General features: G+C 46.0%; 1 pseudogene; it reads right to left on the bottom strand.

Annotated features, from left to right (window-relative positions):
* Positions 1–444: 444 nt before the first annotated feature.
* Positions 445–8579, bottom strand: LOC121443181 (annotated as a pseudogene).
* Between the last annotated feature and the right edge of the window lie 9734 nt (positions 8580–18313).

The raw sequence follows: 18313 nt of genomic DNA, 5'->3' as shown, positions 1-18313 counted from the left end.
CAACTGGCCCCTCCGAACTAGGTGTCAATGACAAGGCCTCCTCAAGGCTACTGGCACAGAGTAGCTGGACCCCAGCCATTTTTAATGCTGGTCCTGACCTGTAGTTCCAATGGCCACGTGCAGAAAGACCTCATCTGGTCTTACACAGTAGAAATGTTAAAAATATAGCAGCCAAAATGGAACTAAGATGTCCAAATTTATCATTATTAGCACAGAATGTTCCAGAAACACAGGAAAGTATGAAAGACAGAACCTAATGGCCACCTTCTTCAAATCACCCAAGGTTAGTCCTGGTATATTTTCTGTTAGTCTTTCCTCCCTGGAGAGACAAATCTCTATCCCCGACTTCTTCCTTTGTTGTTCAATGTTCTTTAGCCACTCTTTTTTCCCTGGAGTCAAGACGAGCCACAGCCAGAAAGTGCTTCATGGAAAAGTGTATATTTAAGGTGTTTCCAGTTCTCAGCTGCCAGGTACATCTGTAGCCAGTGGCAAAGAGTTCACAGGTCAATTGTTCCCTTTACTTTGAACTTCTTGGCAGATCTCTCACTTGACCGAAGCTGGAAGTTGCTTCCATAAATGTAGGAAATGAAGCCATCAATTTCTATGGTGAACACACAATTTAGCTTGGGGATAACTGAATGGAAAAGAAGAAAGGAAAAAGAATGAGGAACAATACAGACAGTGCGTTCATGTTCATGTAAGCATGATTCATGCACGTTTACAATTTAAATTGTATTAAAGTAGTTGGAGGCTGCTTGTTCACTTCCCAGCTGCCAAGACCCAAAATAATCACACAGAAACTATATTAATTGCAACACTGCTTGGCCAATAGCTTAGGCTTCTTACTAAGTAACTCTTACATCTTAAATTAACCCATTTCTATTAATCTATTAATTCTATTATTGCCATGAGGCTTGTGATTTACCGGTAAGGTTCTGGCATCTGTCTCCTTCGGCAGCTACACGACATCTCTCTGACTCTGCTTTTTCTCCTCTATCTCTGCTTGGAATTCCTGCCTTGTTCTGTTTTGCTCTGTCATAGGCCCAAATAGCTTCTTTATTCATTAACCAATAAAAGCAACAATACAAAAGGACTTCCCACAACATTATTAAGGTGATGCTAGACCTTTATGGCCAGCACTTAGGAGACAAAACAGGCAGATCTGAGAGTTCAAGGCCAGCCTGGTCTACATAGCAAGCTCCAAGCTAGCCAGGACTGCATCTAAGACTGTCTTTAAAAAAGTGTACAGGAATGAGAAGACCCATGCCAGAAGTACGCAAAAAAGACCTGGGCTATTTGATTCACAGTCTAAATATAACTCACTGCCTAATTTCCAGAATTAGGGGTGATTAACTTAATTCCCAGAACTGAGGGCTCTCACACCACCAAAGCCAATTTCCCATACAGTCTTGAATTGGTTCTTAGATTTGTGCAGAGTGGGGAAACTTCTACATTACTTCCTTAGACTTATAAAGTGAGCAGAAGAACATACAGGGAAATGGAAAAACAATGAAGCAAGGCTGTGGGGGTAGCTCAGGCGTAGAGCCCAGGATTAGCTTGGTCTTGATTTCTAGCATCAACAGAAATGAGTACAAACCCCTCAACTGTTGTTTGAACTTTGGATTTGTGGGCAAGGTCAGGTACTGGGGTATTGGAAGATTCAAAAGTACCTGCTGGAGTGGCAATAACCATGCTATGGTGTGGGATTTCCCCCTGTATGCTATGATTTCCATTAATGAATAGAAAAACTGCTTTGGATCTATAGCAGGGCAGAACTTAGCTAGGTGGGGAAAACTAAACTGAATGCTGGGAGAAAGAAGGGCTGAGTCAGAGAGAAGCCATGGAGCCTCTGCCAGAGACAAACTCTGGGAACTTTACCTGGTAAGCCACAGCCTTGTGGCAATGCACAGATTAAGAGAAATGGGCTAAATTAACATGTAAGAATTAGCCAATAAGCTAGAGCTAATGGGCCAAGCAGTGATTTAAATATGTGTGATTATTTCAGGGATAAGTGGCTAGGGATGAACAAATGGCTCTCTCCTCCCAACAACACTAAAACTCAAGAGTATCTCCAGCAAGGGTGCAGTTTTCAGAACTCCAGTGGCAGGCTGTTTTGGTTTCTTCTGCCTGTCTTTTAGTTATTCATTTGAGAGGTGGTGACCTTAGCAATGAGTGCCGAAGACCCAGATAAGCAGTTCTTCTGTCCTATTGATGGACAGGCTGCTGTGTTCATGATGTCTCTTGGTAGCCATAGGGGCAGGGGCCTCTCTCTGCAGTTCATAACATAGCAAGAACCTGCAGACTCTGACTCCGTTGTCAAGTAGAACCTGAAAACCTCAAGGAAAGGATAATGCTCTCTCTCTCTCTCTCTCTCTCTCTCTCTCTCTCTCTCTCTCTCTCTCCCCTAGGGACACAGCACACACCTTTCAGTCTGTCTTCTTTGGTGATGATCTTGAAGACACGCTTGGTCTCCTGCAGGAGCATTCCTGTGACCCCCAGATAGGAGGGGCACTTGGATTTTGTCACTGCAAAGGAGAAATGCAGATGAGGGTAAGGCCTGGGTAGTGCCAGCAGTCACAGCTTGGCCTCAGGGACTAGGAGCCTGGCCCTTCTAAGCTGAGGAAGAGAAGGCCCAGAGGATAGTGGCTCTGTAGCTGGGCAATGACCAAGCCAGCAAGAGCCCAGGATTCCCAACTCTTAGTCCTGAGCTTTGCAATCTCTGGGCTGTTCTCAGGTATCCTTTGGGTTTTTTGCAGGGTTCTGGAGCCACAAGGCCATACACATAAAGAACTAAGTCCAGTCGTGTTGCTTTGATGGAGTAAGTGCCATGGGCAGGACATCCATCATTCACTTTTGACTCTCCTGAACATTTCCTTGAATGCAGTCCTCCTGTAGAGCTGCCCAGAAGTGACAGGCGATTCACCTCACTGGCAGGGCCCTGCCTCCTCCATGTAATCAGCACTTGGAGCTAACTATGTGCTTAGTGTGCTAGGTCAGTGCTGGGACAGGACACTGAACGTGATGGCCTGTATCCTGCTCCTGTGAGCTGAAGCTCTCATGGAGGACAGTGATAGACAGCACGGGCTATTCTATTTCTTGATACTGATAATGGCTATGAGGAAAATAATAACAGCACAATGAGAGTGGAGGGGAAACCTTAGTGGTGGTAGACTCTCAGGAAGTGACATTAGGAAAGGGACCTGAGTTACAGCAGGAGTCAATGCACGGACCTTCAGAGCCCCTTCGTGGAGAGAAGGAGCCAAGCCAAGGTACCAGGTGTGCAAGTCACACAGAGGGCAGCCAAAGGACACCATAGATTTTTACTCTGACTGGATGGGAAGCTGCTGGAGGCTTAGGACAGGCAAATGGCAGTCGGGAGTCTGATGTCTGATGACAGCCTTCATTCTGTGTATTTCTTCTGGTGTGTATGTGGGAATAAAACAGTATGTGAGCCGGGGGAGGGTGAGAGAAGCTTCCACAGCAGCTTGAGGGAGTTAGAGGCAGGTCAGATTCAGGAACTAGGTGTGTTAACCGACTTGAGGTGCAGGATTAGGAAAGAGGTAATGTGTATGTACTTCTAGGTCTCTAGCCTGAACAAACTGATATGGAGATGTGTCATAATCAGAGAGCTGACCTCAGGGGAGACCAAGGGCTCTGTGTGAGGTACTTTGAGGCCCCTCCTGGCTGTCCAAGTAGCTGTTGGGTGCCATGGGGTGAATGAGTCTGGCAATCATGGAAAAAGTCTGCACTGGTGATGGCACCCTGGAAACATGAAGAGGGGGATCTGTCCCCCAGAGTCTGCACTAGAGGCGAGGTGACAACAGTATGAGCTGACGGCATGCAGACACCACTTAGTGCGTGTTTAACAAGTCCCAGCACGGGTCAGGTCACAACCACCTTAGATCCTCACTGCTTGTAACTTAGAGAAACCTCAGGATGGCAAGTGACAGATGCCAGGCTGAGTACTGCCACTGAGTAGCAGTCTCCAGATGACCATATGCTCTCACAGAAATTACCTGAAATAATAGCACCGTGAAGATCCGCCTTCAGGAGCTTTGCTTGAATCATCTGTGGCTGCCTAGGAGGTCAAGAGAGCCCACAAAGAAGAGCTGGTAACAAAGCAAACAGGATCACAAACGCCCACAGCCAGCTGGTTTCCCAGGCTGCGTCTCTAGTGCACGCAAGACTTGGGATCTAATCCCATGGCAGGCATCAGAAATAAAACTCACGTGTCTGGCTTGAGCCCGTTGCACAGGTCACGGATGTACTGCTTCCAGAGTTCATGCAGAGGGAGGAAGAGACTGTATCTGTCAGAGTCAGAAACACGAGCTTGGGATTTCCAGTGTTCGGCAAACCAGAGCTGGGCTCAAGGCCGAGAGTAAGCACGAGGGAATACCCGAGACTGCGTGGAAGCCGTAGGTGCCCTGACGACAATGTGACGAAGGCCAAGTACATTCCCCTCCTTGAACCTCAATTTCTTCCCTGGCAGAACCTTTTCAGGGCTAAATTACTGCTCTCGAGAAGGGAAGAGGGGGCCCTTTGCCTTGATGCCCTTCCTCCTGGCCAGTTGTAGACATGATGGAGGAGCCCCTGGCTCTGAGCAGGAGAGCATCTGAAGGTGGTGATGTAGCCTCAGCCATAACAACCCAGGTGCAGGTTTCCAGGCAGGCCCTTGTATAAGGTGGCAGGATCGTCTGGAAGGGAGGGTAAAGGACCAAGAGCTTTTCTCTGGGGTTATCCTTTGTCTTGGTGCCCATTCATACCAATCCAGGATCAGAGTCAGGAACACCAGGCTCGAATCTGAAACAGGCACTTCCTGCAAGGACTCCAGGAAGGCAGCCCCAGTGCAAAGTGACACTCTCTTGCCTTCTGGGACAAGAAAGGCTGCGTGGCTATGGAGTGTTATACAAAGCCTAAACCTAGTGGCTGTAAACACAAACTCAGAACCATCTCGAGGGAGACATCCTTCCACAAAACAGTGACACATTCCTTTCAGAAACTTCTGAAATGCCAAGGCAGGACCTCTCTCTGGCAGCAACCTCTTAGTGGATGATTCTGTCTAGTGATGTTAAAGGGTATAGGAAAGCACATATTAAAGAATATCAGCCTGTTGCTATGGGAAACAGAGACACTTACTAGTGAGGCTAGGAGAGAAGTTAAATGATGAAAAGTCCTCAGTCTGACCAATGCCTGTCTTTTAGAGGCCAAACTATGACATAAGAAAATTGGTATTGGGAAGCCGCCCCCTTGTGGCAGATGGCGAAGAAGCCCCTGAGACTAATGGGGCAGAGCTGTCCAGGGAATCCTTGGGATCCCCAGTCCAGAGCCCTACCAGGAAGGCTAGGCAATGGTGAGTGGCAAGGCCATGGGAAGACTGGAGTACCTCTGTTGCTCTGGGCTAAAGTCAAAGAGCCTCTGTCTCTCCTCTGTTTGGAAGAGAGGCCTTTGGATTTCTTCTTCTGCTTTGGTTTCTGGCGAGTGAAGTATTCCAAGACCACAGCCTTGCGCTGCAGATGGCTCTCACAGTCTTGCTGGCTCAAATGAGGGATGGTCCGCTTCAGGAAGGCCCTCACAAAGGCCTCAGCCCGCTGGGTTCCCAGCTCCTGCTCAGAGACAGGGTGGTGTGGTTCACTGTTCCGCTCTCAGACACCAGGGCACTCATCCCGTTCCTGAGAGCCACCATCTCTGCTGAGCTAGGCTCACACATCTCCTGTCTGCCTAGTGTTTCCTACACACAACTACCAAAATGTAAAAGTCACACTCATGTGCTAACTGTGACACCGCCCCACACTGCAGCCAGGTCAAACGCTGACCAGTCCTGCTTCCTTGAGGTTACTCTACTGAGCATTCAAAATCCTTTGTGATGCAAACCTTCTCTAATCCTTGTGGGGAAGGAAGCTTGAGAAATGAACTACACAGGTTATTTAATAAGTCATGACCACAAGACTATCTTGAAGTGAAAGAGAACTGGGGTTGTTAGGGAAATGAGCCATTTCAGTATTAGGGGAAACTGTCTGGGGGTTCCAGGTAGGTCAAGGAGGAGAAATTCTGACAGTGAGCAGCACAGTCCTCTTCCCTTGCTTTCAGCCTTGTGGACTCCACGCGGCTGCCCTTGGAGAGGTCTGCTCCAGGCCCACTTTGAGGCAGAAAGTGTGAAGTGCATCTCGGGCACACTCACTCTCAACCACAGGACATATACAGAGTTATATGGACTCCTGGGGAAGGTTGGGAGACTGTTTCACAGCCGCATCAGTCCTGAAACATGCTTCGTTTCCCACCTCTCAGGCTGGGGTAGCAACAGTCTACTCTACACTGGCCGGCAGGTACCTCGCTTGGCCTTCATCTGCTGCAGCTCTGGGCAGTGTTCTTTCCTGAGCACCTACCTCTTGGCTGGGCCATTTGCTGGGTTCTTTTTGCATCACCCAGACAGTAAAAACAAGTCTGAGGCTAACTGCCAGCTTTAGGTTAGCATATCAATAGTAAATGATACCCTCTTTGTGCTAATACAGGAGATAAAAAGAATACATAATCTTTGAGGTAGTTCAAGTCAGGGATGGCTAAACATTCATCATCAATAGAAGGACAATTTGGTTCTTTTAAATACATATGTGGTCTCTCTTTCAAGGGGAAATACAATTAAAGGTGGTTAACTGGCCTTTTAACATCTTGATTTAAAGGATATTCATTCTCTCTCTCTCTCTCTTATTCACACACACACACACACACACACACACACACACACTCACTCACTCTGAGACAGGATTTCTCTGTAGCTCTGACTGTCCTTGAACTTAGAGAGCTGCCTGCCTCTGCCTCCAGGTGCTGGGATTAAAGGCGTGCCCCACACAACCTGGCAGGATAGGAGCCACAGGTAAAGCTTCTGCCCAATTGACAAAGCCTGTGAAGCATCCAGAGAGAATCTGTAACATCCACTTATGGAATGGGCTGAGCACTGAATGGGGCACAGAAGCAAGATCAAGACAGGTTTCTGGTAAGCACAGGCTGTCTGTCGTTCCATACAGAGTGGGAGATGACATGAAATTAAGAGCTGACTCCGGTACCCTAAGAAAGGAGCCTAGAACATGAAGACACCAACCAAAAAGACCTTGATTTGGCCTAAAGTACGACCTGTGCAGATGAGTAATCCATGGAAAAGAACAGCTAGATGAGTCTAAGAAGACATTGAGCCTGCTCTGCTGTCAAGTCTACTGCTCCCAGCCTCCTCTGAACGACTGTACCTGCACCTCGTGCTCTCTGGCTTCTTTGTGAGGAAATGCATGGTAAATCACAGCTGGGGACAAACACAAAAATAGACGATTACTTCTGTTAGCAATGAGTAAATACCCAAGGCTTTTCTAATTATGACAATAGCTACACTTATTTAGAGAAGGAATACTGAGTTAGTAGGAAACGGCAAAGCTTTCTTGGATGATCCTCCTGTTTTACTCTGCAGTGTTGGGGGGTTAAACTCAGTGGTGTTTTATACACGCCAGGCAAGTGCTTCACCTTGGATCCATGTCCTGACCCTACTGAACACTGCTTAGTTACATATTACTTAAACAAGGCCTCACTTTGTATCCTAGGCTCGCTCAGAAATTGCTATGGAGCCCACAGTGGCCTTAATCCCCCAACACTCTGGTCTCAGGCTCCCAGTGCTAGTTGCTGGGATAATAGACATGTACCACCTCAACTGTCTTACATACTTCTTCCTCTTTCCTCTGGCTGGATTTGTCCTAGAAATTCCCAGGATGAGGTTTAAAAAGAACACTTCTCAAAGCTTAACATGTTTAAGAATCACTGGTATCTTATTAAAGCATGGGTTTAGTTCCTACTCCAGATTCTGCCTGTCTAAAAGAAGTCCTCACTGGAGCACTCTAGAGTTGTTCTCATTTAAAATACTGGTTATAGTTACACGTGGGCAGTGCTCACTAAGTAGTGAAGACTCTAAAGGTGAGGTGACATTAATGGCTAGGGCATGTGGTTGGTTGAAATACTACAATTTGCTGACTACAAGAAATTCTAAACAGATTTTTCACAGTTCAGAATCCTGACAAGATAAAATACAACAGTCTTTTTTTCAAGTTCTAAATATGTCCAGCATGATGCTGAAGTCCCTTTAAGCATCCATGCTCCTGTTTCTTATTTGTTTGGAGGAAACCATCATGGTGGCACTGGGGGACAGAGTACAGGAGTAAATGGGATAAGAAAGAGCAAATGACCAGAAAATGTAGCTCACACGACCCCATACATTTATTTCTAAGGTGAGTGTAGTGACACACATGGTTAATCCTGTCACTTCAGAGGGAGAGGCCAGCCTAGTTTACACTGTGAGTTCCACCACATAGCTCGCCTTATCCCAACAGCAACAACACAAACAAAGAAACAAAAACCCAACTCTGTTCTCTTGGGCTTCCCTGAGTACATGTTTGCCCAAGTAAACAAACCAAGGTAGTTACCAGTTTTACATGGAGAATCTGGTTCTCCCTTGAACTGTAGATTGAGTTTGTTTACTGAGAAAATTGTGCAGGGCCTGGGACCCTAGGAATAACTTTGTTTTACCTACGCCAGATGCCTATCATCAGGATTAGAAGTCTTTATGCATCAGTACACATGTAACAGCTCTGGTATACTCATTGCTTGTCAAGCAGTTGATTTAAAAGGACACAAATACACTCAGAAGTGTGTGTGCACATTTACTTTAGTCTCATTAATTCTTCTAAGCAATTTTAAATTAGTTATTCCTAACTATGCCCATAATATTTCAAAAATTTATTTATTTTTTAATTTTTTTCTTTTTAAAAGATTTATTTACTTTTATTATGTATACAACATTCTGCCTCCATGTATGCCCGTGCTCCAGAAGAGGGCGCCAAATCTCATTTCAGATGGTTGTGAGCCACCATGTGGTTGCTGGGAATTGAACTCAGGACCTCTGGAAGAGCAGCCTGTGCTCTTAACCACTGAGCCATCTCTCCAGCCCCTAATCTTCTAAAAAAAAGTATTTATTTATTTATTTATTTATTTATTTATTTATTTATTATGCATACAATATTCTTTCTGCGTGTATGCCTGAAGGCCAGAAGAGGGCACCAGACCTCATTACAGATGGTTGTGAGCCACCACGTGGTTGCTGGGAATGAACTCAGGACCTTTGGAAGAGCAGGCAATGCTCTTGACCGCCGAGCCATCTCTCCAGCCCAAATTTATTTTCTTAAAAAACCATCTCTTTACATTTTACATACCAATCCCAGCTTCTACCCCATCCCCCTCCTCCCGTTCGCTTCACCTTCTCCCCCACCCTACCACCATCCACTCTTCAGAGAGGGAAAGACTTCCCATGGGAAGTCACCAAAGTCTAGCAAGACCAAGGCCCTCCCCAGTATAAGGCCGAGCAGGGTATCTTTCCAAAGAGAATGGGTTCCCAAAAGCCAGTACAAGCAGTAGGGGAAAACTCTGGTCTCACTGTCAGTGGTCCCAGTCTGCCCCAGTCATACAGCTGTCACTATAAACTAGAGGGCCTAGTTTGGTCCTATGCTGGTTGCCTCTCTGTCAGGCTGGAGTCGGTGAGCTCCCAGTTCATGTAAGCTGTTTCAGTGGGTATCTCCACCATGGTCTTGACCCCGTTGCTCATATTATCGCTTTCCCTCTCTTCGACTGGACATTGGGAGCTCAGACCAGTGCTTCACTGTGGATCTCTGCATCTGCTTCCATCAGCTTCTGGATGAAGGTTCTATGATGACATTTAAGATAGTCATCAATCTGACTACAGGTAAGGCCAGTTCAGGCATCCTCTCCACTATTGCTTAGGGTCTTAGCTGGGGTCATCCTTGTGGATTCCTGGGAATTTCTCTATGCACATAATACTGAAGTCGAGATATGCCAAGGCACGCGATCTCTGAGAACAGGACAGGGCAGGAGTGCGAATCATCTTGATCGTATCCACTCTCCCCTCTAATAGTGCTCCAGTGCTTGCTTCCCCTTCCTGACACATCTGTGTTCTGATCAAATACCACCGCCTTAGGTTTGAGATACTGCGCCTGGGAAGATTTTTTTACAGGATGAAGCGTGAAAAGCCAGGCTGTAGAGGGGAGCAGGCACTTGGCCACAGTTATCAGGGCAGGCAATGCCTAGTTCTGGCCAAGGCCTTGGATCCACCTCTTCTAGTTTCCCGGGTGAGAACACACTCGATCGATCGTGACATCTATTCCTAGCTTAGAGAGAGTCGGGCCGATTCACACTCTGGGTCTCGATTTCTTTTGTGTGCTGAGTCAACTCCCTGGATATTGTCCTGGGACTCTTTGGGACAGGTATCCCTGATTCATCTTCCAGTCCCGACCCTTTCTATACTGTGATCCGTGCCCAATTTCGTGTCTCTCATCCCGCTTACCCTTCATCGTCGGAACACTTCCGGAGCGCTCTGATGACGTCTCCTTCGGGCCTCACGATTCTTTCTTTTTTTTTCGTTTTGTTCTGCAGCTTTCGGTCACCAGGACTCTTTCTTGTCTAAATTTCCGCTAGAAAACCAAGAAACAACGTAGGCACAGTACACAAACAGACTTGCTCCAGCGGGCAACAGTGGACTGCGACCAGATTTCGGAGATGGCGCCTTGCGTGACGTCATCAACGCGCGTTGTCGTCTGGCGGTACCTGCGCCTTAGGTTTAGCTCCGCGGCCAAGGGAGGGGCGAGCTAACCGCCCCTTCTGTGCCGGGAGGAGTCCGTTCGTTGTGTCATCTTTCGTTTGAGTCTCTCACCGGTTGAAAGAGTCGGGTCACGGGTCAGAATTAATGAAGTACAGCGAGGCAAGCTGTCATGGAGGAGACGCAAGGGAGATTGGGGACAGGGAGGGCAGAAATGGGTCTGAAATAGTGGAGGTAATGGCTGTAGTGAGGTCTTAGGATTCCTTCAGCGTGTTTGAGACAGGGTTTCTCTGTGTAACAGTCCGGGCCGCCCTGGAACTCACTGTAGACCTGGTGCCCTAAGACTTAGACATCTGCCTGCCTCTGCCCCCTGAGTGCTGGGATTAAAGGCCTGACCACTACTGCCCCGATTGTCTGTCTGTCTGTCTGTCTGCCTGCCTGCCTGCCTCCCTCCCTCCCTCCCCCTCCCTCCCTCCCTCCCCCTCCCCCTCCCCTCCCCCCCCTCCTCTCTCTCGCTCTCGCTCTCTCTCTTCTCTCTATTATGGCGTGAACCACCGCCAACTGTTTATTTGTTTGTTTGTTTAGCAAGGGGCTCTTGTGACGCTGACTGGTCTAGAATTCCCTCACAGATACTATTCCCATCTCGTAACGGTGTCCGGGAATTTCCTTCTGTCTACTAAGGACAGCTACTAAGTTTTATGATCCCGTTTAAGGGTCTCTTTTCTATGAGTAAAGAAGGAGAGTAGCTTTATCTGCTTTTGCTCTCAGAACGCGTGCTTTTTTAAATTAATTTTCCCCTGTGAAGACAAAAGTCTCCCTGTGGAGCCCAGACACTTGCTATGTAGCCCAGACTGAGGATGGAAGTGTCAGTCCTGTCACAGCTCCTGGAGCACTAGAATTTCCCTGCCTCTCTGACTGCCTCTAACCCAGACAGCGTTCTTGAGACTGGGAACATTAATTTCTGTCGGTAAGATAAAAGACAACAAGTAATTCTCATGGCTAGAGATCTGGGACACAGAGGCCCAGCCCAGCCTTCTCAGGTTGCTTGGGTTCTGTCCAGACACTGCCCTTAACTTCTCATGAGTGCTGCCTCTAACTTGGATGGTGGGTGAGAGAAAGCAAAGTTATTGTCCCTGTACTCTCTTAAGTCAGTGATTTTTTAATACTGAGTACTATGCATACAACCTCCTTTTAAAGAAGGACAAAGAATTCTCAGAGAAACTTGGGCAAACACCACCACATCCTTGTTTAAGAAACATAGGCTTTGTATCTCTTTGGGTGATAGTTGTGTGCCATTTTGATCTTAGGCAGTATAGGACATGCTAACACACATATGGTTTAGAGCTTGAGGCCAGCCTGACAGCAACAGGATGGACATTCTGTGTGGCATTCGCAAAGGCCTGTGACTAGTTTAGCATCTATAAGACTGTGGAGAGAAAGTGCCCTTGGGGACTCAACATGTGAACTCAGTATTGTACCACTTGATTTCTTTTTGTGACTGGGTCTTTGTAGGCCTGACTGTCCTGGAACTGGATATGTAGATCAAACTGGCCACAAACTCTACCTGCTTCAATCCCAAGAGTGCTGGGATTAAAACATTTTAAAAGATTATTTGACAAAAATTGTATATATGTATGACATTTAAAATGACACTTTCAAATTTATATATTGTGAAGAATAGCTAAATCAGACCAATTAACCCAATACCCTCATATAATTGTTTTTGTGGTGAGACATTTAAAATTGTAGTGATGTTTTTCAAGCAAATGATGTTGCTATAGTTACTATGACATAATTAGAATATTATATGTGAACTTTTGGTTTTCTTTAAAAAGTTAATTAATTAATTATTGATGCTTAGGATCAACCCAGGACTAACTTATGCTGTATACCACTAAACTATTCCTCCTCACAGTTATGAACTTAGAGAAGCACAAGACAACAGCGGACTAGGTGTGTAGCTCAGTGGTAGAACACTTGCTTTGTACAATGAGGCTCTGAGTTTGATTCCCAGAGCTGCAGGGATGAGGTTGGGTTAGACAACAAAAGCAGCAGTCATTTTGTGGGTCGTATATGACTTCCGTGGACACAGTGACAGAGGCAAAGGCCAGTCTCTTTCAGGATCTTAGGAGTTTCTATTTTTAAAAGAACTATTTTTATTTTGTGAGTGGTTTTGCTTTGGTTTTCCAAGACAGGGTTTCTCTGTGTAACAGCCCTAGCTGTCCTGTAATCCACTTTGTAGACCAGGCTGGTCTGCAACTCATAGAGATCATCCTGCCTGCCTCTCAAGTGCTGGGATTAAAGGTGTGTACTACCATGCCTGACTCTATTTTATAGTCTTTTGTCTTTACATAGCTATGCGCACTGTGTATGCAGTGCCTTTAGAGGCCAGAAGAGGGAGCCAGATTCTCTGGAACTGGACTTAACACAGACAGTTGTAACCCTTTGTGGGTTCCATGTGCATTGATCCTGATCCTTGGGAAGAATAGCAGGTGCTCTTAGCTGCTGAGCCCTCTCTCTAGCCTAGTTATTAGAAACCACTTAATGAACTCGTTTCAGATAGCCAGCATAGCTTTGGGTATCTGCCAATGTTCCCTGTGATACTCAGATTACAGTAGGGTAATGAGTTCCCTAGAGCACAGTTGTCTGCTTACTAAATATTTGCTCTTTAAGAAGGAGATGCCCCCACTTTATCATCTTCAGAAAACAGTGCAATACAAGAAATATCTATTAGAATTCTTGTGATTATTCTTTATGATAGCAAAGTCTCAGAACAATATTTGACAGTCATGGGCTGAGCAAATAAAATATGTGCTAATTTATTTGGTAAATTTATCACGTAGGTGATAGAGGGCATGTCTATAATCCTAGCACACAGAAGGCTAGGCCAGGAGGGTAGAGAGTTTTTTTTTAAATTTATTTATTTATTAAAGATTTCTGCCTCCTCCCCGCCACTGCCTCCAATTTCCCGCCCCCTCCCCCGATCAAGTCCCCCTCCCTCATCAGCTCAACCGGCAATCAGGGTTCCCTGCCCTGTGGGAAGTCCAAGGACCACCCACCTCCATCCAGGTCTAGTAAGGTGAGCATCCAAACTGCCTAGGCTCCCACAAAGCCAGTACGTGCAGTAGGATCAAAAACCCAATGCCATCGTCCTTGAGTTCTCAGTAGTTCTCATTGTCCACTATGTTCAGCGAGTCCGGTTTTATCCCATGCTTTTTCAGACCCAGGCCAGCTGGCCTTGGTGAGTTCCCGGTAGAACATCCCCAATGTCTCAGTGTGTGGGTGCACCCCTCGCGGTCCTAAGTTCCTTGCTCGTGCTCTCTCCCCTTCTGCTCCTGATTTGGATCTTGAGATTTCAGTCCTGTGCTCCAATGTGGGTCTCTGTCTCTGTCTCCTTTCATCGCCTGATGAAGGTTAGTATTCAGGAGGATGCCTATATGGAGGGTAGAGAGTTTGAGACCCTCTTAGCATACACAGTAGGACCCTGTTTGAAAAAGCAAACAAATGAAAGGCTTCAAAAATTCTGATTCCTAGGCGTCTCTTATGAGAGTTGCCTAGCAGATGAGTACCTAGAATCTGTTTTTAAAAAGGATTTTAAAAATTTGCCAGAGAAACCCTGTCTCGAAACAAAACAAAACAAATTTGCATGTTTGTGTGTGTGTGGTGTGCATGTGTGTGTGTGTACACACACATGTGCACGTGTGTGCTCACTGTACCTGTGCCAGTAGTCATAGAGGCTAGAGAAGAGTTCCACTGAATCTGGAGTTTGTGGAGCCACCTGCTGTGGGTGCTGGGACCTCTGGATGAACAGCAAGATATCTTAACCCCTGAGCCATCTTGCAGCCCAGAATCTGTATTTTTAGAGGATGTTCTCAGGTGAGGTGTTCTTAAAGAACAGCTGAAGTAGGGTCACCTTACAGGTTAGATAATCACAATGTTTAGGATGGTTATGGAAAAATGGTAAATGACACCAAATCTACACTGAAAAATTATACAATTACATTGAAAGATATCATAATGGGTCACGAAATGTTTTTGCTTATTTAAAAAATTCATCTTATAGAAGTGACACCTTAACTTTCCCCTTTATAGCAATGAGCGATAACCTTTGCATCATGGATGTGCACATATTTTTCCACAAGCGAATCTGTGAAAATTCTGCGAGAAGTTGCGGTTCAGTGACATGACGGTGACTCCACCCACCTCCAACAACTTAGTATGGAAAAGTTGAAGTAGGATTGGTGAGTTGGCTCAGCAGGTAAAGTGTTTACCATCTAAATCTGACCATTGAATTCCATCGACAAATTCCACTAGGACAGAAAAGAACTGACTCCAGAGAGTGACCTCTGACCTCCACACATGCCATGACACGCGTGTACCAGCGTTTACACTCACCCTCTCCAGGCTGTAAATGTTTCTATAGCTAGATTATTTTGCTTGCTGCCCTAAGACCTTCAGCTTGCCATACTGAAGACTGAAGAATTTTTCATATAGAAAATCAAGAGTAAGTTTCAGTCATTAAACACATGAGTATTTGAAAATCAAGTGATTGACTTGAATTACTTTCTTTTTTTCCCTTTTTATTTTATTATTGTTTTTTATTTTTACTTATGTGCATTGGTTTTTTTCCTGCATGTGTATCTATATGAGGGCATCAGGTACCCTGAAACTGGAGTTAGAATTGTGAGCTGCCGTGTGGGTGCTTGGAATTGAACCCACGTCCACCAGAACAACCAGAGCGCTTGACCACTGAGCCATCTCTCCAGCCCCCTTTTTTTCTTTTACAGTTATTATGTGTGTCTGTGTGTGTTTGTATGTGCGCACCACAGCGCATGTGTGAAGTCTAAGGACCGGTGTAGGGGTCAGTTCTCTCCGTTCACTCTGTGCCCCTGAAATCGAAGCCCTGCCATCAGGTTTGGCAGCAGCATATTCACCCACTGTGTTAGTTAGGATTTCTGTTGCTGTGATGAAGACTACGACCAAAAGCAACTTGGAGAGGACAGGGTTTATATAAATTTATTCACATCCTGAGTCACAGGCCGTTGAGGGAAGCCAAGGCAGGAACTCAAAGGCGAATGAGTCTGGAGGTAGAGGTGATGCGGAGGCCATGGAGGAGCGATGCTTATTGGCTAACCCCTCAGTGTTTGTTCAGTCTGTTTTCCTACAGAACCTAGGACCACCTGCCCAGGAGTGGTAGCAGCCACAGTGAGGTGGGCCTCTTACATCAATCACTAATTTAGAAAATGCTTTCTGGAGGCATTTTCTCAACTGAAACCTCAGTTTCACCCTGCAGTCGGGTGAACTCGTATCAAGTTGGCACAAAACTAGCCAGCATACTCACAGAACCAACTTGCTAGCCCCTTAGTTTATTTCTTGCTGCCGTGACACCATACACACAGAAAATAGGGTGGGAAGGTTAACTTTGGCTCAGGGTCTGTGATCTGCAGTCTGTCACAGCAGAGTGGGCGTGCTGGAGTGGCCCAGTTCATGGCAGCGGAAGTGTGTGGCAGTGGCTGCTTATGTCATGGCTGACCAAGAAAAGCAGAGCGGCTAGGACTGTCTGGGCTCTAAACTCAAAGGCCACTCCTACTTATCCACTTCCTCCAGGAAGGCTGGGCTTCCTGAGGGTTCCATAGCCTTCCCAAATATTACCACCAGCTAGGGAACAAGTACTCAAAACATGAGCCTCTGGGGGACATTGCAGATTCAAGCCATGTGTTCCGTAGGTGACGGAGATCCGTTTATCTAATGACTTCTGGTGACGGTGGGAATTACTTTCTGTAGCCTCCTTCACTTTCAAATTAGGGAATCACATTTCTACAGGAGTTTCCAAACACCACTTAAAACTTAGGGATTAGATGAATTACCTCCAAGCGTGCCATTAGAGCCAGAAGGCCTGGTTAATCATCAGAGGTGTAATCTACCAAGTTTCCTTAGTCTTTTATTTCATTTGCTGTATGAAATGTGTGTACACCCATGCATACATGTGTCTCAGCCTGCCCAGTGATGGGATTGTAGATCACTACTGTGTCCAATTCTGGCTCTTTTGAATATGCATGAGAGGGAGAGAGAGAGAGAGAGAGAGAGAGAGAGAGAGAGAGAGAGAGATAGAGATAGAGAGAGAGAGAGAGGCCTTTTTGTGCTTTCACAGAAGAAATCCCCTTGTGTAACAGCATGAGAACAACAGAGGGTGAATATTTCCCATCTTATCCAAAATGTCTGGGACCAGAAGTGCCTCTTTCTTTGGAGTTTTCTGAACTGGGGGAATATTGGCATGAATCTGCTGATTGAAGTATCTTAATCTGAAAACGCGAAGCTGGAAATTGTCCTGAAAATCTGATGGTTTTTCAAGATACTTTGGATTCTGGGTTACTTCCGATTTTAATTGTGAATTCTCCTGTGCTTGCTTCATAGCTGACTTGGAGTACTCTGCGATACAACACTGCCTGACAGGATACCCAGCTTTATCTATGCCCTCAACAATTAAGACACAGATTATGAACTTCCTGGCCCTGCTTTGCACTTGATCCAAATACTGGCCTCAGTACAGAGGATTGCCATGCAGGGCTTGGAGGTTGTGGATAGAGGAGAACATGGGTACAGTGGCACCAGCACGCTTCAGGTTGGTGATTACCTATTGTGTTTGGGAGTATACGTGTGTATGTTCACCATGCCATGTATGTGGACGTCAGAAGACAGCTCAGAAGAGTTGCTCTTTTCCTTCTATCTAGTTTAGGATATTGAACTCTGGTTATCAGGCGTGGCAGGCTGCTCTCTTACCCACTGACCCACTTTTCTGGCCATGGTCTTCTAGTTTAATAATGTCTCCAGATGCCACTGAAGAATCAAGAGACTGACCTTAGTTAGACTTTACGTTCATCCATTTATCTTGTTAGTCCCCACAATGTTGTGGATGGACCCAGTTTTCCCACTTTCCATGCAACAGATCTACTATTGAACTCTAGCCCAGCTCCACATTGAGCATTTCTCCTGGGCAGACCGTTTCCTGCATTGAATAAGTAGACACACTGGATATAGAAATTCCAGGCCTGATTATATGCACCCCCCTGGTCAAGAGGTGGCACTGTATTTTAATATTTGGAATTATCAACATTAGAAGCTTTGGCACATAACATGTATAGCCCAACATCAGTTTGTCAGATTCAATTCCCTGGTCTTTCAACTTGTGAAAGTGACTTTTCAGGCTATCTTGACCCCATGTTGTATACAATAGGGCTCTGGTAGATTTCTGTTCCACGGCAGTGTCTCATTATGTTGTCCTGGCTGTCCTGGTCCTCACTGTGTGTTGATCAGAGTGGCCTTGAACTCAAAGGGATCCACTGGCCTCTACCTCCTGAGTGCTGGGATTATAGTATGAACCACTACTTTATAGTTTCAGTAGATTGTTTAGGTGAGTTGAAGGGTCTTGCTGTGTGTTGATCCCATTGAGTAAAACTTGGTTTGGTTTTCTGTGCAGGGCTCACATAAATTTGAGGCTCTTTGGATTTGGGGGCTATTCCTGAGACACTGGAGGAGTTTGCAAGGGTCGCACTGTAGGCTGCAAGGGTATGCACTCAGTTCACACTATACTTCCCTTTCTCACAAGTTCAGTCTCAGAGAAGTTGGCACTGGCTGCAGGCCTCAAGAGTTCCCTGTGCATGTTGCCATGGTGGT

The sequence above is a fragment of the Microtus oregoni genome, unplaced genomic scaffold (genome assembly GCF_018167655.1).
Source record: "Microtus oregoni isolate MIOR12 unplaced genomic scaffold, Mior012 000102F_ref0000329, whole genome shotgun sequence".
Classification (NCBI taxonomy): Eukaryota; Metazoa; Chordata; class Mammalia; order Rodentia; family Cricetidae; genus Microtus; species Microtus oregoni.
Note: the sequence above shows the minus strand (reverse complement) of the source record. Positions and strands in the feature narration are given on the sequence as shown.